This window comes from Apium graveolens, chromosome 10, assembly GCF_009905375.1.
Source record: "Apium graveolens cultivar Ventura chromosome 10, ASM990537v1, whole genome shotgun sequence".
NCBI lineage: Eukaryota > Viridiplantae > Streptophyta > Magnoliopsida > Apiales > Apiaceae > Apium > Apium graveolens.
In genome coordinates, this window is record NC_133656.1 from 111,104,667 (window position 1) to 111,123,883 (window position 19,217).

Here is a 19,217-nt window from a genome sequence, read left to right on the forward strand (position 1 = left end):
TTGACTGGACCAAATAGATCAACATGCAGTAGGTGATAAGGCTCAAGAATTGATGACTCAGTTTTGCTCTTGAAGGAAGATTTTCTTTGTTTTGCCTTCTGACATGAATCACAAAGGCCATCAGGAGAAAATACTGTTTTTGACAGTCCTCTCACAAGATCTTTCTTTACAAGCTCATTTATATTGTTGAAATTTAAATGAGAGAGTTTCTTGTTCCAGTTCCAGCTTTCTTCAATTGATGCTCTACTCAATAGACAGATTGCGGAACCATCAGTACTTGTTGAAAGTCTGGCTTCATAAATGTTACCATGCCTGTATCCTTTCAGAACCACTTTGCCTGTAGAAATACTTATAACTTCACAGTGTTCTTTAAAGAAATCCACATGATAACCTCTATCACAGATTTGACTTATACTCAATAGATTGTGTTTAAGTCCTGAGACTAGAGCTACTGTTTCAATGATGACATTCCCAAGATTGATCTTTCCATATCCCAGAGTTTTCCCAATGTTGCCATCTACATAAGAAACTTCTGGGCCAGCTTTCTCCACAAAGTCTGATAGCAGGTCTTTATTTCCAGTCATATGTCCTAAACATCCACTGTCTAGAACTAGGATGTTCTTCCTGTTGCCCTGCAATCACAAAGACCACTAAAGGTTAGTTTTAAGGACCCAGACTTGCTTGGATCATTTGGCCTTTTTAAGTTTGTTAACATTTGCAGCGGATTTAACATCAGAGTTTATGCTAACATTTTTCTTATCAGTATTGACAGTATCAGACTTTGCATCATACTTTACACTAGAAGGAATTAAAGTAACTTTCTTCAAAGAAGGTTTTATCTGATAATAATCATAGTACAAACTATGATATTCCTTACAAGTATAAATGGAATGCCATATACTACCACAATGAAAACAAGGATTTTGTGGCTTAAACCTAACAGACTGACTCTTAACTCCTGTCTTAGAAGGTAAGGAGTTTATATTCGTATTCTTCCTGCAAAAAGAAGCCAGATGGTTAGAGTTTTCACAGTTATAACATTTCTTTTTAGGAGCATTAGGAACAGGCATATAATTGTTGCTTTTATTCACACCTTCCTTTCCATTCCTATTTTTTCTAGCTTCCTTTACCTTGTTTACACTGGTAATCTCTTTCAGCTTATGTTTAAGCTGCTTCTTCGTCATTAAGCCTATGTTAACTTCAGTTGGTTTATCCTGTTGTAATTTGTCAGAAGTTGACTCTGCTATCACTTCTGTCTCAATATCTTTCATCTTTTCAGAATCAGACTTTACAGTTTTAGCTACAAATTTAACAGGATTTACCTTTGGTTTAGTAGTCTGTTTAACAATAATTGGCTTAACTTGTTCAGTTCCTTTTTCACTTTTCTCATCTCCATAACCTAAGCCCTCTTTCCAGTTTCCACTACTTAGTATATCCTGAGTTGCTCTGCCAGAGTTAGTCCAAGTCCTGATAATCTCTCTCTCCTTTTCTAACTCAGTTTTTGGAGATTTATTCATTTTTAGCACTTCATCTCTAACATAGAAAGCATCATCTCTATCCTTCTGAGTTTGATGGAACATAACTAACTCTTTTTCTAAATAATCATTCCTCTTTTTAAAAGCAAGATTTTCAGAAGTTAATCTTTCACATGTTAAAGTTTGATCTCTATAGCTAATAAACATGGTTTTAAGATATAATCTTAACTCAGTAATATCATCAGTATGAAAGGCATAAGTTTTTTTAGGTACCTTTACTCAGTAGCATCAGAACTGCTATCAGCATTTGCCATCAAGGCATAGTTCTCCTCATCTTCAGAATCTGAGGTGTCTGTCCAGCTTTTCTTCTTTGTGACAAGTGCCTTGCCTTTGTCACTGTTCCCTTTCTTGCATTCAGGAGATATGTGGCCTTTCTCACCACAGTTGTAGCATTTAACATTTGAGTAATCTCCTCTGTCAGACTTTCCTCCTTTGCCTTCAGATTTTCTGAAGCCCTTCTTATCAGAACTTCTACCTTTCCTGGAAAACTTCTTTCCTCTTCTGAATTTCCTGTATGCTATCTTTGTGATACCTTTCACCATAAGAGCACACAGCTTCATCATCTCTTCATCATCATCTCCTTCAGATAGACTTTGAGTTTCTGAATCATTATCATCAGAACTTGATGATTCTGAATCAGACTTTATGAAGAGAGCCTTTCCTTTTCATTTCATTGAGACAGCCACTTTGGGGGATTCCTCCTCAGCATTAAGAGCAATTGTTCTTGATTTTCTCCCATGTCTCTTGATCCATCTCAAGTTCATAAGTCTTGAGCATTCCATAAATTTCATCAAGAGTAGTTTCATCAAGAGCATAGTTATCTCTTATAATAGTAGCTTTCAAATCCCAACTTTCAGGAAGAGCTAAAAGGAATTTTAGATTTGAATCTTCAATGTCATATTCCTTGTCCACCAGTGACAGATCATTCAAGAGTTTGACAAACCTGTCATATAAGTCAGTTAATGACTCATCACTTTTTGAGTCAAAGTGCTCATACTCTTGAGTGAGTATAGTCCTCCTATTTTTCTTGATCGCATCAGTTCCCTGACACCTTGTCTCCAAAGCATCCCATATCTCCTTTGCAGTCTTGCAGTGAATTACCCTATTTGACATGCCATTATCAATGGCACTATGCAGCAAATGCCTTACCTTTGCATCCTTGGAAATAGATGAGATATCTTCAGCTGTGTATTCACTTTTCTCCTTTGGTATGGTCTTTGCTGGCTGATCTACAACTACAACAGAAAGCTTGGTTGGCTTATGCGGTCCTTCATTAATTATGTTAAGGTATTCTGGATCTGTAGCTTCCAGAAACATAGCCATCTTCATTTTCCATATGGGATATTTAGACGGTCTCAGCATGGGAACCCTGATAGTCTCATATCGACTATGGGTTTTAGTCTTTGGAGTTTCTTCAGTTTTATCGGGCTTGGTGGGATTTTCTGCTTCTTCAGACATGATTGTTTTGGATCTTTACTGTATGTGTGTTAACAGATAGGCTCTGATACCACTTATTAGGTCACACAACACTGTAGAAGGGGGTTGAATACAATGTAGAATATAATCAAATCGATTTAAAGCACAAGTAACAGAAAATAGATGTATTCGATATAACAAACTCTGTTACAATGGAACTGTTCTCTCTCAGTGATGAACAAATATCACGAGAGCTGCTAGGTTACAATATATGATCTTCTCGATGATCGTAACTCTTATAGAGTAAACCTATGTCTGTATTTATATAGACACACAGTTACAAGATAACTTCTAGTTGATATGGAATATAATTCTATCTCCTAAAATATATCAACCAGATATCTTATAATTATTCTAGTCCTCGAACTCTTTCCTTGCATATCTTCTTCTTGTATTAGTCTCGATCTTCTTTCCTGTAAATCAGCTTCCTTCCTAAACTGTAAGTCCTCCAGTACTTAAGTTCTAATATCCATCTTCTGATATTATCTTCCGATAATTTAAGTTCTGATATCCTTAAGTTCTGACTTCCCGTAAGTCCTGATTCCAGTAAGAACTGATGTTTCCTGTTAGTTAAGATCTCAGAACTAAACATGAAACATATTAGACATGACATCTCAAATATATTCAACATATCATATAAAGTTAACACTGGTCCTTTGTTAGAAGTAATAATTTTTAGATAAGAAAATTATGTATTCTCTCAAGGAAGAAGCTAAGCTCTTTATCAACAAAGAGCCTAGAAATTTTGTAGCAAAATATTCTTAATTTTAATATAAAATTAATTGAGTTTTGAAAGGTCTGTGTTCACTGTTATTGCTTGTTTAATTTCAGTATTAACACACATTATTGCAAGATTTACATTTACTTTGTTCAAACCATAAATATTTCAAGAAAAGCATAAAAACACAAAAACACATTCACCCCCCCTCTGTGTGTAATTCATTACCTAACAAGTGGTATCAGAGCAAAATCTGAAAGTAAACAGATTCAAGATCTTGGAAGAATGAATACACAGAAAATCAGTAGCATCAAAATTCCTACTTTTGACAAAGCTAACTACACTCTTTGGAAAAAGAAAATATTGATGTTTATCAGGATAACCAATCCACTGTACATTCAGATTCTCAAAAATGGGCCCTTCAATCCTATGGTTAGAGTTGAGGAATCTACAGATGGTGATATGGTCATTCCAGATCATTATGCTCCAAAAGATCCTTCTGAGTACACTGAGCCTGAAAAAAAGAAAGTTTCCCTGGATAGTGGTTTACAGCTGATATTGATAGAGTCACTTGACAATGTAATGTACAATAACATTGTCAATTGTGACACTGCTAAACAAATATGGGAAAAGATTAAAATACTCTGTAAAGGAACTGAGGAAGTTAGATCTAATCAAAGAAGGATACTGATTTCACAGTATGAGGGTTCCATGGTCAATCCAAAAGAAAGTATCACTGATGTGTTTGAAAGGTTTAATAAGCTGATAAATGACTTGCAGCTCCATGACAAATACTATGAAGCTGAAGAAGTGAACTTAAAATTTTTGCTTACAATCCCTGACCATTTGGAACAGAAAATTTCAGCAATCAGAGAAGGGAGAGACTTGAGCAGAATAACACTGGAAGTTCTATATGGAATTCTAAAAACATATGAACTAGAAATGATTCAAAGAAAATCATTGAGAACTGGTCAATGGCATGTTGTGGATGGTTCAAGTGCTCTAATGGTCAATGAAAGCCAGACCTCTAATGATGAGCTAAGATTCCAGACTCCAGTTGCTTCAACAAGTGAGCAAAGAAACAATGATTTCACAGGAACAAGTCATTCTGGAATTGGAAGAAGATGAGTTCTACACCCTAGATGAACTTGATGAACTTGATCAGTCAATGGCTTATCTGGCAAGAAAGTACTCTGACATTAGAGTAAAGAAGCCAAGATTCTTCAAGGGTAAAGGTTAATTATTCAACAAAGACAGTAGCTGGAAAGGAAAAGGGAAGTACACATCTGATAGCAAAAATGGCTATAAAACTGGATCTGTTAACAGATCAAAGATAAGGTGCTTCAACTGTGATGAACTAGGCCATTTTGCTACAGAATGCAGGAAACCCAAGAAAGCAAAGAAAGATAAAGCTTATCTTAAATTGGAAGCGAAGTATGAGTCTCTTCTGAAGAAACAGCAAAGCAAAGCTTATATTGCAGAGGGAAAAATTTGGGATGACTCTAATAATGATGAAGATGAGGAAGTTGGAAATTATGCACTCATTGCCTTGGAGCAAGGAGAATCATCCTCATCAAAATCACAGGTACCAACTCTCACCACTATTGATTTAAATGTGAGTCAATATAAGGAAATTGTAGAAAAAATGAGCACAGAAATGTTTCACATTCATACAAGCATGGTTGTTACTAATGAAGAAGTTAGCAGACTAACAAAGATAAATGAGAAGATTGAAAATGAGAAACAAGAAGCTGAATTGTTGTTGGTAGAGCTTGAAGCTGTAAGACAAGAAAATTTATATCTTAAGAACAAGCTCAAGTGTGCAAGTGAAATTGAAGCAGTGCTTAGGGAGAAGCTGGAAAAGAATGAGGTAAAGTTGAAGTCCTTCAAGAATGCATCTGAGTTGGTTGGACAATACCATGAGAAGAATAATCCATGTGTAAATATTGCTATTGGTCTTGATTATGATGCCTTGAAAAGCAAGAAGAAAAATATAGGTGACAGAGGAAAAGCAACTAGAAAATGAAAATGTTCAAACAATTTTGAAAAAGGCTGATTCACCTATGTTCAAGGCAAGTGAAGTTAACTTCAGTGAAAAAGAGTTGATTATCAAGCAAGAAATTATTGATGAAGACAGTGAGAAGAAACATGCAGAAGCAACTCAATCTTCCAAAGCTGAAGAGAAGCTCATGGACAACCAAGACTCCAAAACACCTGTTAAAGAAACCAAAACTGAAGATGCAAGAAAGAAGAAGAAAAATAGAAATGGGAAAATTGGGATAAACAAAAGCAAAAAATTTTCTTATGTTGCAGATGCTCCAAGAAAAAAATGTGAGAAATGTGGCTCTGTGAGCAAGCCAGCTGAAGGAGCCTGCAAATACAATGAAGCATATGCAAATATCCCTACTCATTCTGTGACAAGTTTGATTGCATCCCTTTCAAGTTGAAAGTGATGAAAAGTTGTCACAAACTGAGAGTAGACCTTAAAGAAACAAAAATTGGGTCTACAGCAGATAGGGAAAATGCACAACAGTCAATGAATTCTATATTATCTGAAACAACTCATTCTACTTCTGCTAAATCAGTCAATAAGAAGAAAGTACCCAACACTGCTTGGGTTGCTAAACATACTTAAAACCCATTGTGTGCAGGGCAAAATGAAGAAGGTCATATGGATCATAGACAGTGGGTGTTCCAGACATATGACAGGTGATAAGGCCCTGTTATCACAGTTTGAGGAGAAGGCTGGCCCTTTGGTGACCTTTGGAGACAACAGCAAAGGATTCACAATGGGATATGGCAAGATTGTTTCTGGAAATGTTGTCATTGATGATGTAGCACTGGTAGCTGGACTTAAAATGAATCTTCTCAGTGTTAGCCAATTTGCAGACAAAGGCTTTGAAGTTTTATTCAACAAAGAGGAATGCACTTTTATCAGCAAGAAAATTGGTGAAGTTGCTCTAAAAGGAGCAAGAAAAGGAAGCCTGTTTATTGCAGACTTGGACTCAACAAATAAGGATGGTATTTGTTGCTTCTACACCAAGGCATCAGAAGAACAAAGCAACCTATGGCATAAAAAGTTGTCTCACTTGAATTTCAAGGCAATTAACACCTTGGTCAAAAAGGAGTTAGTAAGATACATGCCTAATCTGGAGTTTGCTCACGTTGAAGTCTATGATGCTTGTCAGAAAGGAAAAATGAAAAGATCAAGTCACAAGTCAAAAACTGTGAACTCTATAAGTACACCATTGTAACTTATTTACATGGACCTGTTTGGGCCAGTAAATGTCTTGTCAATTTCAAAGAACAAATATACACTTGTGATGGTGGATGATTTCTCAATATACACTTGGATAAAATTCATGCACTCTAAAGATGAGACTCTACACATCATAATTGAGCACATCAAGAAGATAGAAAAATAGGCCGAAGATCATAATTGTATAAAGAGATTGAGAAGTGATAATGGAATAGAATTCAGGAATGCAACATTGAGTGAATTCTGCAAAAGCAAAGGTATTGTTCAAGAATTCTCAGCTGCTAGAACACCTCAACAAAATGGAGTAGTTGAAAGAAATAACAGAACATTAGTTGAAGCTATTAGAACAATGCTGCAAGATGCCAAGTTGCCAACAAGTTTCTGGGAAGAGGCTGTTAACACTGCATGCTACACTCAAAACAGATATCTCAGTAACAAGGCTCACGGAAAATCACCTTACTCAATCATGTCTAACATAAAGCCTACTGTAAAACATCTTCATATGTTTGGAAGCAAGTGTTACATTTTAAAAGACAATTCTGAATATGTGGGAAAATTTGACTCAAAAGTTTTTGAAGCAATTTTTCTGGGATATTCATTGGAGAGAACTGCCTACAAAGTCTATGTGATTGATCAAAAGAAAATTATGGAAAGCACAGATGTGATTTTTGATGATGACAACTTGGAATGCCTTGATGAAAATGAAGCTGAAGTCCTTGCATTTGAAAACTTCAATATTGATAGTGATTCTGATGGTGAAGAAGAAGTCAATGCACAACAGATGTTGAATGAAGAGACCAATAAACAGGAAAATCATGGGAATGGAAGCTCATCTCAAACACCTGAATTTGATAGCACAAACTCAGGAGGAGAAAGAGAAGAAGGATCTACAAATCATACCAATGATGAAGAAAATGATGAAGGCATAAGTCAACAAACTCACACAAGGAAGTGGGATAGAAGTCATATTAGGGAAGCAATTATTGGTGACCCTATTGTTGGTTTGAGAACTAGAAGTGCAACTACTAATGAGTGCCTACATGCATGTTTTCTATCTCAAGTAAAGCCTAAGAAAACTGAAGAAGCTCTAATGGATCCTGATTGGATATCTGCAATACAAGAAGAGCTTAATCAGTTTGAAAGAAACAAGGTTTGGGAGCTAGTTCCTGCACCAAAGAATAGAAGTGTAATTGGAACAAAATGTGTGTCAGGAACAAGATGGATGAAAATGGTGTAGTTACCAGGAACAAAGTAAGATTGGTTACAAAAGGCTACTCACAGGAGGAAGGAATTGATTATGATGAAACTTTTGCTCCAGTTGTAAGACTTGAAGCAATAAGAATCTTTCTAGCATTTGCTACACATTCAAATTTCAAAGTGTATCAAATGGATGCTAAGAGTGCCTTCCTAAGTGGTGAGTTAGAAGAAGAAGTGTATGTGCAACAGCCACCTGGCTTTAAAGATCCAGAATTTCCAGATTGTATGGACAAGTTGCTCAATGCTCTATATGGACTAAAGTAGGCACCTAGAGCTTGGTATGATATATTGTCAGAATTCTTACTTAAACATGGTTTTACTAGAGGTACAATAGACAAGACTCTCTTCTACAAGAAACATGGTGAAGATATGATCCTAGTTCAGATCTATGTGGATAATATTATCTTTGGTTCTACAAATGAGAAGTTTTGCCAGAGATTTTCTAAGCTTATGCAGAGTGAATATGAAATGAGTATGATGGGAGAATTAAGTTACTTTCTTGGACTTCAAGTTAGTCAAAAAAGTGATGGGATCTTCATCAACCAAACCAAGTATGTCAAGGATTTATTGAAAAAATTTGGTATAGTTGATTATTCACCTGCTTCCACACTTATGTCTACAGCTACAAAGTTGGATGAAGATAGAAAAGGAAAAAATGTAGATATTTCAAGCTATAGAGGGATGATTGGATCATTATTTTACTTAACTGCAAGTAGACTAGACATCATATTTTGCTACATGTCTGTGTGCAAGATTTCAAGCAAATCCAAAAGAATCACATTTGATGGATGTAAAGAGGATTTTCAGAAACTTGAAGGGGACTCCAAACTTGGGATTATGGTATCATAAAAGAACTAGTTTTGAAGCTGTTGGCTACTCAAATGTAGACTTTGTTGGATGCAGGGTTGACAGAAAGAGTACTAGTGGAAGTTGTCAATTTCTTGGACAAAGACTTATATCCTGGTATAGCAAGAAACAACAATCTGTATCAACTTCTACAGCAGAGGCTAAATATATAGCTGTAGGAAGTTGTTGTGCTCAAGTGCTTTGGATTAGAAATCAGCTAATGGATTATGGCCTAGTGTTACACAAAATTCCTATTATGTGTGACAATACTAGTGATATATCTATAGTAGCTAATCCAGTGAATTATTCTAGAACAAAGCACATTGATGTAAGATACCATTTTATTAGAGAACATGCTACAAATGGTACCATTAAGCTCATTTTTGTTCCAACAGAAAAATAATTAGCTGACATTTTTGCTAAACCTTTGGATGAAGCAACTTTCACTAGACTTGTAGGTGAAATTGGAATTCTTAATTCTTCATCCTAAGGCAAGAACTCAGCTAATGTGTTGCAGCAGATTAAATTCTAGTAAATCAAAATTAATTTGATTTAATTAGAAATTAACTGAAATATGAATTATAAATATTTCAAAAATCTCTGCATAGTTATTTTTCAAAAACAAAATTTAACTTGGAATTTTTCAAATTCTAAGTAAACTGCTAAGTTGTTAAACATCTTTAATATGTAAAATTAACACAAGGCAGACTTAAAACTGATCAAAAGTATATAGAGAATTGAGTTCTGGATAAGTCTAACTGACTTATTGACAAGTCATTTTAAGACTTCTCGAGTGAGTTCTCGATAAGTCAATTTACTGACTTCTTGAGTGACTTCTCGATAAGCATTATTATGACTGATCGATAAGTCATTGTAGAGTTCTCTATTAGTGTTAATTTACAGAGTTCTCTATAACTATCTTTTTAGACTTATAAATAGCTCAGAACTAAAATAATTTAATTCAAGAAATTATTTTGGTAAAATACTTTTGGCAAAATCATTCTGATTTTACTTTGAATTTATTCAAATAAAAATTGAAATCAAATTCAGTCCACTCTGGACAAACTGGGTATTTATTTAACATCTCGATAAGGTTATTTTTAGTTCTCTACAAAAATAAATAAAATGACTTATCGATATGTCTTTCATTTCTTAAAATGACTTCTCGATAGACTAATTTCAAACGTCTATTTTTAAGTTCTCGACAAGTCATTTGATTTTACTATAAATACCCAGACATCTCGATACATATACATACTTACAACTTTCGAGATCTCAACTGACCTAGCTTTTCAATCCAAAACCAATTTCTCTCTCGTTTTCACTCTTTTCTCACTAATTTCTTTTACCCACTAAACTTCATACTCATATTAATGGCAGCCAACAATATTGTACCCTTCATCCCCAAGGGGACCAACTTCCTTGCATTTTTGGATGCAAACCAAGAGCCTGAGATTTTCCAATGATTTGTCAAGTTCTTGTCTGAGACCTACTTTGTAGGTGCTCTTAATGTTAATCATATGTTGTATGTGGATGCGTTAGGGGACTTTTGGAATACAGCTACAATAAGGACAATTGTGCATGAGAACCAAGCTGCAATAATTGTGATAAACTGCACAATCAAGGGACAACAGGTGGAGATCTCTGAAAATGATGTCAATCTAGCACTGGGCATTCCTACTGACAAGCTAGTGGAGGCTCCAACTCAGGATGAACTATATGAATTCATGGACTTCATTAATTATTCTGAGAAGATCAACCTGGCCAGCATGAACAAAAAGCATCTAAGGAGGGAATGATCCTTTCTTTTTTACTCAGTAATAAGGGCATTCACCTGTAGGAAGTCAGGGTTTGACAACATATCAAGTATTGTCCAGAAGCTGGTATACTCAATGGCCACCAACAAACAGATTAATGTAGGACACTACATACTGGAGAAATTGAGTACCAGGCTAACAATGCCATTAGAATCAAGTGGTAAAGAAATTTTTCTACCTAGATTTATTATGTCAGCTTTAAACTATAAAGTTAATGACATACATATGCTAGAAAGAGTGAATAGGTCACTAATTGGAAACTGTAAGCAAGTATCTAAAATTCTATTTGGATCACTTCTTACTAAGAATAAGGTTCTAGTAAGTCTGAAGTTAACACCTTTCATGATTGAAAGATTTAAGACTTACCCTTATTAGACATGAGAACTAGTGCAAGTCAACTTAGTGCAACAATGGTTCCTGAGCCTGTGGAAGCACAAACACAGGCACACCCACAGGAACCTACCCATGTTGAGCATGTTCCTTCAAAACCATTAGTATCTAGGAAACCAACCACCTCATATTCTCAAAAGGATGAGGTGAGTAAAAGGAAGAGAAAGGAGGTAACCTTAACAGTTATGAATGAGAGTGGTGAGGACCAATCAGAAGCTGAGTCACCCTTGGTCAAGAGAATAAATAAGAATAAGAAATCTGAGCTGACCACTCAAACCACCTCTGTGTCCTCCCAAAAGGATGTAGCTATAAATATGGGGATTAAACAGACTCTGGATACATCCTCTCAACAGGGTGTGTCTATTGAAAAGAGCATTCACCCCAATGCATCTTGTATAGAGTCTGCACAGCCTGCACTTGGTCAAATTCAAGTATATGCTAAAAGAAATAAGGATGGAACACACTGTGAGGGAACATTTATTGAAGCTCCCTCATCCATTCAGGGGGAGCTGCCAACACTCACTTCTGAACATCAACTTCTAATCTCACAAATTTCTTCTCCATCTACAGCACTTGAATCTAATTCTCAAGTATAAGCTAAATCAAGTGACTTTGTTCAAGAAACCTTGCTCACCACCCACACTCTACAATCAGATGGTGAGAGGCTACTAGTTGGGGTAGACCTTGATGATACCATCAAAACCATGGGGATTCATCAGTTTTTACTGAAGACCCCATAGAGATACTAAATGCACCTTCATGTGAAAATCAGTCTTTATAGACTGTTAGGTTTGAGGGTAGTACTCCTAAGGGGGAGCTATCTAAATCCTCTCCAATTCAATTGGAGGTTCCTCATGTAGGAACAACTCATCTCAAAACCCTAGCAGAAATTGCATTAGCAGTTGATGCTAGGAGTACAATTTCCAATGATCCTGTCATGGGGCAGACAACTTTATCACATTCATGTGACAGTGCTTTGCAAGAAGCACAAGGGTTTGAGGCTGGTGTACATGACAGTAACCCAGTCAAATCCCCTTTAATTCCATTGGAAGTTCCCACTACAAGTGGAGGACAACACACTGTCATAAACACAGAGCAATATGTGAGTAAAACTGTGACTTCAGTCACAGGTGGTTATATTACTCCCTCACACCTACCTTCAACTTCACAACCTCAACAACCACATCTCCTCTCACAATGGTTGCAAGAATCAGACTCTCAACCTACATCTGTAGATGATCTTCTAGTTGAGCAGATTTCTGGGTTAGCAAACATCTCACAGCATCTACTTACTTCAAACATGAGCAATCAAGACTATCAAGCTATCATGCTTACTTATAATGAAGAAGTTGAGAAATAAAAAGAGAAAATTGTCAATGATGCAAAACAAGATGGTAATGTGGATGATTGGTTATCTCAGGACTTTGTATTAGAAATGGATCAGGTCTTGGCCAGGTTTAGGGAAGAATATATCACCATTCTGGGAAGTAATGCCAAGGCCTTGACTTCACAAGATGTATATGATGCAGTTATAGAAGTTTACAAAGCTCAGCTCAAAGCTTTTCACCTTTTTGGTAAAGCTCTTGAAGTCAAACTGACTGGTCATAAAGACAAGATAAGGAAGCTGGTAAAGGACAAAATGGATGAGATTATATCATCTCAAATACAGATCACCTCCAAGTTCAAGCATTTTGCTGATCAAATGTCAAGGATGGATCTTATTACCATTGAAAAGGAAGTCAAAAATCTCAAACAATCCTTCATCTCTCTTCATAAAGTGCTCCAACAGCAAATTACTCATTCAAATGACAAAAAGGTCAAGCTGGAACAACTTCACCAAAGCAAATATGAGCCTTCAGCTTTGCTTATGGAAGGCATCAAATAGGCTGTAGAAGAAACTTTTGGCCCCTCATCATCTACAAGCTCTTATCATCCAGGCTCAACTTCCATAAATCTTCAGATTCAGTCTTTTCAAGGTCAAGTCTCCACTTTGCAAGCTTCAAATGATCAACTCACAGCTCAAGTGCAAGCTGTGAAGAGTCAACATGCAGACATTCAAGCCTTGGTGGACTCTCACAAGCACCTACAAATACAAAATTCAGTTGCTTTAGCAGCCATCATAGGTAAACTTAATATTCCATTGCATGCACTTCCTAAAGCTGTGAGGCCTGAAATTCCTACTCCCCTTCTCATGCCTGCCAACAAGACTAAGGGGGAGATAGAGGCTAGGCTAGTAAAATCAAGATCATCTACTCAAAATGTCCAAGGTGCTGAAAAGAGATTAAGTCAAGAAGTAGATATTGGTATGGAGAGGCCCATTAGGGCTGCTGAAGGACCAAGTCTGAGCAAAGAATTTGATGAATTGCTCAAGGCTCTAAGGGATCCTCTCAACAATAATCTCTTCACCTACAAAAAGGCCTTGGACAAGACAATAAATTCATTAAGGGTGATTTTGGTGACTAAAGACAATTTTCAGGAGAAGAGGATAGTGGTCAATATAAATGACTCTGGGGTAGATAGGTGTATGCGGGTGTCCCTCAATTATCTTATCTCAAGGAGGGCATCTGAGTTGGATATTCTGATAAACAAAGTCATAGTTGTGATCCATGAAGACACTCTATTGCTAGCTGAACTGAAAAATGCTCAAGTGGCTGCTTTTCTAGAAGCATACCTACAGCCAAGCAAGGGAGTGGCATACATATATCCTACCACCAAACACTTCAAACACTTCCAAATCCCTAAACAATATGTCATGGCCAACAAGAAGCTAATCATGACTCTGGAAACTGCTTTAAAGGTAAAGAAGAATAAGTCTTTTGAAGATGAAGAGATGATTAAGCTATTGGGGAGATATCTAAGGGATGCTGAAGCCAACTTGCCCAAAACTCAAATTAACAAGGATAATTTGGATGATGATGAGCAGAAGAAAGATGATCAAAAATCTTCTGGCTCAAATCCAAGTCAATCCAGTAAGGCAGCTGGAAGCAAAGGTGGAGAGAGAAAGGAGGATGAGAAGAAGGATGGTGAAAGTAAGAGGAGAGTTGAAAGGAGCAAACAAAGACATGATGGCTCAGAACCACAACAAACCCTAAAAATCCAAAAAAAAAACTAGCTCAAACCTTAGATCAACCCTCAAAGTCAACTACCTCAAACATCAAACCACCTCAACCCTCTAAGCCCAAATTTCTAGACAGACAAACTGCTAACTCTTTTCTAAAAATTCCAATCACCACAAGCCAAACATCTCTTAAGAAAATCTTAACCTTACCTTCTGTCAAACCATCACACAAAACTCATTTCAATTCTGTTGGGAGAAAAACTAAGAAAGCTAAGCCTACTGAAAAAGTTGAAGTTACTGAAAGGGCCATCTGGAATTGTTTCAAGCTGAATGATTTTCTACCCTTAAACTAGTGCAGTTCAGATGAGGACTATTTTCAACAACTGGCTGAGGAAATAGTTAAAGTCTGGGTTGTTACTCTAAAGGAAGTAAGAATCTACTTTTACGATGGGTCCTTCACTTTTCTAGGCAGCAATTTGATGGACACTCTCTCTCCAACAGAAATCAAGAGAGTGATAAGTTTATTGAAGGATAAGGATACTGCTACAGGAGCATGGAATTCTGTTATAGCTGAATGGTTGATTGCAAGAGAGGAAAGAAGAGGAAGGGTTAAAGCAGAATATGAGGAGAAAAAGAGGAAGTATGATGAAGATATTGAAATATACATCAAAAGATCTGAAGAACTCAAAGCAAAAGGGATGAGCAGAATTTCCAAAGATGGAAGATTTCTGAATGTAAAAGCTGTCTCATTTTCAAAATTCAGAATTGAAATGTTAGATGGTTATCCAAAGCAAGATAGACCCAGACTGATAGAAGCTCTAACAGGTACTCCAATTATAGAGGAACTTGAAATTCTTGTATATTTAAAGGACCTCATTAGAGAAGAATCACAAGTTTCAGTCTGATGCTTGTAAATACTCAAACTCAAAATCATCTAATGTATAATTGTTGTAATTATGTCAATTTTTATTTTCCATTATAACTTGGGGTTAGTCTTGTTAACAGGCATGAATTTGTGTTAATCAATCTTCTCACAAATTGGGGGGGATTGTTGTGCAAGACATGCCTGTACAATAACAAGACTAAGTCAAATTGACAACCCTAAGTAAGTTGTATTATAATCTTAGTTTGCATTTTGTACTTGTAACATTTAAAGTCTTTTAAAATGTCAAAATAGCAGACTGGAGTCTTTTTCCTTTACACAGTATCAAGCCTAAGAATTTTATCTGGAAGAAGATCAAGAAGATCATGCCTCAGAAGAATTATGAGGAAGCTTGGAGTTGAATAAATCTGTTTTGGGAAAAATGTTCTAAGTGAAGATCTCTACAAGTCACTGATTTAGTGTTATAGAGAAGTCATTCGAGAACTCCAGAATGACTTATAGAGAACTCAGGAAAGATACTAGAGAACTCAGAGATATCGAAAAGACAAATTAAAGACATGAAGATTGGATATATCGACAAGACAATTCTTCACTAGAGAACTCAGAGTTATCGACAAGTCAACATTCATTAGAGAACTCTGAGTTATCGAAAAGTCAAGTCTCACTAGAGAACTCGGAGATATCGACAAGCCAAAATTCACTAGAGAACTCTGAGTTATTGACAAGTCAAATTTGACTAGAGAACTCTGAGTTATCGACAAGTCAATAAGTCACTAGAGAACTCGGAGATATCGATAAGTTAAAGTGAAGATATGAAGATTTAAGATCTCGATAAGCCAAATTCTCTTATAGAGAACTCAGAGACCTCTACAAGTCAAATCAACTATGGAGTATTAGAGATCTCGATAAGTCAATATACTTATCGAGATGTCAAGATCTCTATATGCCTAACTGGAATATCTCGAGGTAAAATCTCAAAGTACAAATTACAGACCGGTTCAATATCCAAGATTAACAATCAACAAACAATCCAACCAGTTGGATTGATAAGTGTACAAAAAGCAGCTTGAAGAGTGTGCAAGATCAAAGGTGAAGATTAACAGACAAAGGAAGATCAAGATTAACACAGTATGCAAAAATATGCTAAGCCAAAAATGGAAGATATACTTTTCCTAAAATGGAAATGATAAGTGACAGTTTACTAAAGTAACTAGCATCTCTTATTGTACACTGTGTAAACCAACAGTTAACTATCATATAAAGTTAACACTGGTCCTTTGTTAGAAGTAACAATTTTTAGATAAGAAAATCTTGTATTCTCTCAATGAAGAAGCTAAGCTCTTTATCAACAAAGAGCCTAGAAATTTTGTAGCAAAACATTCTTAATTTTAATATAAAATTAAGTAAGTTTTGAAAGATCTGTGTTCACTGTTATTGCTTGTTTAGTTTCAGTATTAACACACATCACTGCAAGATTTATATTTACTTTGTTCAAACCATAAATATTTCAAGAAAAGCATAAAAACACAAAAACACATTCACCCCCCCCCCCGCTGTGTGTAATTAACTACCTAACATCCTTGCTTTATTTATTAAACCTTGCAGTAGCTGGAGAATATAGTCAATTATTCTCTACTCCGAGGAATATAAGTGGAAGATTCAACCCTGAGATAGCTAGTTCAGAATGGTTAATGCATAAGAGAGTTTTATAGGTTTCATTCGGGAATGTTGAGGCTGGTATTCAAGTCTAGTTGTTTATTCTGCACCCTTATATAATTAAGTTTAGTTGTTAATATAACTTCAGGTAGAGGTTTTAATTAATAGTGTAAGATCCTGGATAGTACATTTGGTTTATAATAACTAATGTTACTTTTGAGAATCGTTTTTAAGGCTCCAACTTGTGTGTGTAAGAGATTGGGGTTATTTGGTGTTGTATTGTTGGATTGTTTAGTTAATGCAGGTAATATATGTTTGGACGATAGCGTAACGACTTAGATCCTTGACCCCGGATTTGGGGGTGTTACAAGTATACATGATAACTCAACACTAGAATATGACAGTTAAATAATATTACGTGTACACAAGAAATCAGGAAGAAAAGAAGACAAGTCAAATACAAAGAATCAAAAGATTTGAAGAAGGCTTCAAGTCTATTTACAGGTCACTGAAAGAATTTCATTAATATGTTCATGCCTCAGTGAAGAATAAAGGTTAAAGACTTTCAGGATTTCACAAATGATGAAGATTCAGTATAAAAGTGCCACCAGAAGATTTTAGTGTATTAGCATTGATTGAAGATAGACAGTGTTCGAAGCATAGGAATCTAAAAAATTGAACACATGGTATAGACAAAGGTTGAAGAAGACATATGTAGTCTTGAAGTTATATTCGCTGAAAGGAGTTCATTTATATGTTCAAGCGTTAGTGAAGAACAGTGAATGCAGTATTCAAGATTGTAGTAGCAATGAAGACGTTTCCTGAGTACCAGATAGATTCTAGTGAAAGTACATTTCTTTACTGACATTCAGTATCCGAAGTGATAAAGTTGTTGCAAGATTAACAATGTAATCAAGGATATAATATGAAGACCTGAATCGAAGTTAGTCAGTTGTGAACCAGACCAGTTGCACTAGGCGTCAGCAGTTCGTGAAAGGAATCTGAGTATTATCATTAGAAGAATTGTTAAGTGAGGATTCGTATCTGAAGATGAAGGTTATATAGTTTATACGAAGACTTGGAGAGAAGACTTAAAGACGGGACAAATTAAGGGTTAAAGTGTTTTACAGAAACTAAGTGAAAGTGATCACTACCTTGTAGTAGGAGTCACTGAGATCATTATATTGCTTAGTAGGTGCAAGAACATTGAAGTACAATTCAATATCTAGTTAAAGGAATTGATCTTGACCTAGTAGGAGCAACATGGAAGAAACTAGAGCAGAAACTGAGTTCAAGTGAGCTTGTTTGTTACCCTAGTCACCACTTAGGAGTCAGGAATTATTCTAAGACATAAGTGGCTACTCCAAGGGTCCCTAGGTCGGAACTAAGGCTTCCAAGGAGGACCATGGTTGCAAATAAATCTTACTAGTGCTTTAGAGGTCACAACTCATGAAATTGGTTAAGGCAAAGTTCCCTCCAAGGAGATCCAGTCGCAAGTTAGCTTTCCTAGGGAAGCTTGATTACAACCTAGAGCTACAAGGAGTACTATGGTCTCCAGTTACATGATTTATCTAAGGCAAACTTCTGCAAACTTCCTTCTGCTCGTAAGTTAGCACTACAAGCTATCCTAGGTCGCAACTTAGAGACTAAAAGAAGAAGGAAATGGCAACTTAACCTATCGAGCATCCTATGGTCGCAATTAAGGCCTATGAGCTCCTCTCTAGTCGCCACCTAGTTGTACAAAGGTGATCCAGTCGCAAGTTAGGATTTCAAGGAGTACTAGTAGTCGCCACCAACATACTTGCTAAGGAAAAAATGTTTCCTAGGCTTCATGTATGCGCAAGTAAACGTAAATGAGCTCCCAGGGACATAAGTCAACTATCACCCATAATTTATTGATTCCATTAATTGATTTATATGGTAAACAATTAGCCACGTATTTCTAATTGATATAAAGTCTATACAACAAAAGCAGAAGAACTACAAGTTTTTGTATTGTTTTGTTTATCTTCTTCTCCAACGAAAGCTGATGAAACAAGAAATAAAGAAATACAGAGAAGTTCGAGCACATTGAATATCCGTTAAATTTCTCATCGGGGAATTGTAATTCCCGGTTTAAGTCTTGTATATTCAAAAGGGCATTATTATCGTTGTTCTATAATTACATCCTTAGACAAACAAAAAGCTGAATCATTGTATAGGATTTAATTTGCATATCTTTGTAGCAGCAAGAATATTATTGTTCTTGGATTGTAACCGGTTAATTTATTTACCGGAGTGTAGCAACACCCATAAGGATTTATATATGAATATATACTTCCA